We start from the raw sequence: 3,694 nt of genomic DNA, 5'->3' as shown, positions 1-3,694 counted from the left end.
TGCAGAATTTCTGCTTGCGTTTTTTGCAGAAGCCCTTACTCATCATCCTTGCACTCATTCAATGATGCAAGAGGTTTCAAACCAGCCCCTTACCATCCTCTACAAGTGTGTTTTTAAAGCACTTCAATTCGAGTCCTACAACTCTACTTGCGGCGGTGAAAACATTGCCAACTAGTTTTCCCTACATGTGGTAGCGTTTTTTTGGAGGCTTCTTGTGGAGAGATTTCTTGGCTGCGTTTTCATCATCAACTTCAGTCCTCTTCATGGTGTTTTGAGGTACATATTCATCCTCTTTTCTACACCTTTCTACCGGCTGAAAATTCCACTTTGCTACACACTTTGTGTTTGCATTTTTGTGGACAATCAACTCCTCCATACTCCTTCTACCTAAGGTTACATTCTCAGCCCTCTTTTGGTGGTGTCTACGGAGTCTATTGGTTCATATATCGGATGTGTTTTGTGGCTACGTTTTTGCACTATCTTTGTGCATATTTTGGAGATACTTCCTTGGTGGACAGCCCATCTATTGGCTGCGTTTTTGGAGGTACGACACTTCTCCCACCCTCCTCTCCCTATGGGATCTCGGAAGTCCTCTACTCCAAAAGACAAAGGCAAACTTGAAGATACTATGGATCCTACATCTCCTACGACTGTTGGATCGACAACTACTACAACGGAAGTTGGTGCAATTCCTTCTTCGGTAGGTGCTTCTACTTTCTCTTTTCCGTATATCCATTACCTTCTACGGATCCTTTCTCTCTTTCTTCTTTGTCCTTTATGCCTTCCTATCTACATACTTCTATGCCCTCTATGGTATATCCCCCTACATCATCTATGCCTTTTATGGTAACTTCATCGACTATAATTCCTCCTTCTACTACTTCCACTACTACTCCTCTCCCCACTCAATCATATCAGCCCTTTAACCCATTCACTCAATCTTTGAGCCTTCCAAGTCTTTTCGATTCATAAAAGCTTACCCCAAACAACTACCACACTTGGTCCTTGTTTATGCAACTTCTTTTGGAAAGCGCCGGGGTGTGGTCTATAATCACTTCTCCTCATATGGTGCCTTCTCAATATCAAACCTATATGGATGCACGGGCCAAAGCTTTACTTGTGCATGGCATGTCGACATCGGTTGTGTCTCAATTTCTCTTACAAGAAGTACGGCTCAACAATTATGGCACGCTATACAAATGCAATATGGAAGACTTTCAATGGTTAAGATGGCTAAGTTGGAAGAAGATTTGGATAAACTTTCTATCTCTGAATCCGACAACATAGTGGAGAAGCTTGGAGAATTCAATCGATTCAAGTGGCAACTTGAAGAGTTTGGTACATTGGTAAGCAATCCGGTCCACAAGCTACTTGGTAAATTGCCTTCTTCTTTTGAATCGTTCAAAGATAACATCTTTCTTCGAGTTCCTTTCCCTTCCTTTGAAGAGACTATGGGTCTTCTTCATGATAAGTGCCTTACGCGTCCTCCAAGCAAAACAAAAAGGACTCGGATTTTGTAAGAGCCAAGGCAAGGGCAAAGGCAAATGCAAGGGGAATGATCAATGAAAAGGCTCTAATTCCAATGCTAAAGATTCTTCAACCAAAGGTGACAAGGACAAATCAAAGGATTCTTCCAAGGAGTGCACTTTCTGTGGTCGTAGAGTGGCCATACGGAGGATCATTGTTTTGCTAAGAAGGCGGCATCCAAGAAGGTAAAAGCTGAACTTGAATCCAAATCTAAGGGTTCTTCTACATCAACATCTTCTCACGACAAAAACAAAGACAAGACGGAAGACGGTAATGCCAAGATTGCATATGTTCCTATGTCTTCTACTTCTTCATGTGACACATCACTTGTGGTAATCAAAGATCTTGATACGCATACTGCGGATGAGTGGATTGCCGACAGTGGTGCTACCTTTCACATGACGAATAGTTCTTCCTTAGGAAAACTATAAGTCTATCTCTTCATCAATACACATTGGTGATGCTTCGTCTCTTCCTGTGATTGTTGGTATTGGTGATATTTCTTTTGGAGATGCTATCTTACATGATGTTTTGCATGTGCCTAAGATTGCCAACTTATTTGGCAGCTTTGAGGGTTCTTTGATATCTTCATGGAACTCTTGAGTATGGCATTTCTTATGCAGGTGGAGATACACTTATTGGTTACTCAGATTCTGATTGGGCAAGGTGTATTGATACTAGGCGTTCCATGTCAGGCTATTGTTTTATGCTTGGTAAAGGACTTGTTTCTTGGAAATGTCAAAAGCAACAGATTACTTCTTCTTCATCGACAGAAGCAGAGTACAAGTCATATCTTGATGCCACTTCTGAAGCACTTTGGCTTCAGCAAATTCTGAATCACCTTGGATGTTCATCTACTCTGACACTCATCTACTCAGATTCACAAAGTGCTATTGCTTTAGCCAAAAATCCAGTTATTCGAGGATGATCCAAACACATTGATGTTCATTTTCATTTTGTTCGTGATTGGATTTCTGAAGGTCGCATTTAGCTTGAGTATTGTCCTACCAAAGATAATGTTGCTGATTTTTTTACTAAGCCTCTTCCTCGACCTACCTTGTATTATCTTCTTCAGCGCGTTGGCGTTGGTCCTCCCATCTGGACCTGAAGAGAAGGTGTTAGATAGGTGTCATCTCCAGATGGTGTCACGCTAGTGGCACACTCTTTAGCCTCTAGGCATTTTTGGGATTTATAGCATTCATTTCCATTTTTTCCTATTTACACACATTTTTGGGTGGAGGAAAGGGTGGAGGAACTTTCCTATATATATGAGGCATTCATTTCTAATGAAGTTGGCTAGTGGTTCATTGATGAGTTCTTCAGTACATTGTCTCTTCTCTCATCTCTTCTTTCTCATAACTTTTATGCATAAAAATCAAATATGATAAAAGTAACACTTTTATAATAAAAAAATAATCTTTTATGCATACTTTCATGCATAAAAATCAAATATGATAAAAGTAACACTTTTATAATAAAAAAATAATCTTTTATGCATACTTTTATGCATAAAAATCAAATATGATAAAAGTAACACTTTTATAATAAAAAAATAACTTTTTATGCATACTTCTATTCATGAAAATCAAATATGATAAAAGTAACACCTTTATAATAAATAATAATAATCTTTTATGCATACTTTTATGCATAAAAATCAAATATGATAAAAGTAACACTTTTATAATAAAAAAATAATCTTTTATACATACTTCTATGCATGAAAATCAAATATGATAAAAATAACACCTTTATAATAAAAAATAATCTTTTATGCATACTTTATGCATAAAAATCAAATAATAATGAAAGTAATACTTTTATAATAAAAATAAATTTCTTTTATACAAATAATCAAAATGCATCTTCTATGCTTGAAAATGACACTTTAGAATATAGAAATCATAAGGATTGCTCTTTTAGAATAATGAAAGATATTACTTATTTCCAAATTTTTGAAGAATTTTGCCATAACCTCCTTTGTATGGCTGACCATTTTTCAATTTTAAGTCTCTAAAATTAATTGGAAATGCATCAAGAGTATTTAAATCTTTCTAAAGTAACATTTTTCTACTTATTTAAGAGAAACATTATGAAAAACTTAATTTTATTCATTAAAGGGGGCAGGGCGGCACTGCACGAGCTGGAGAGGGGGCGGGGTGCATGC

Source organism: Cibotium barometz, chromosome 13 (assembly GCF_041138505.1).
Source record: "Cibotium barometz isolate CiBa-2024 chromosome 13, ASM4113850v1, whole genome shotgun sequence".
Taxonomy (NCBI): Eukaryota; Viridiplantae; Streptophyta; class Polypodiopsida; order Cyatheales; family Cibotiaceae; genus Cibotium; species Cibotium barometz.
This window is presented reverse-complemented; position numbering follows the sequence as displayed.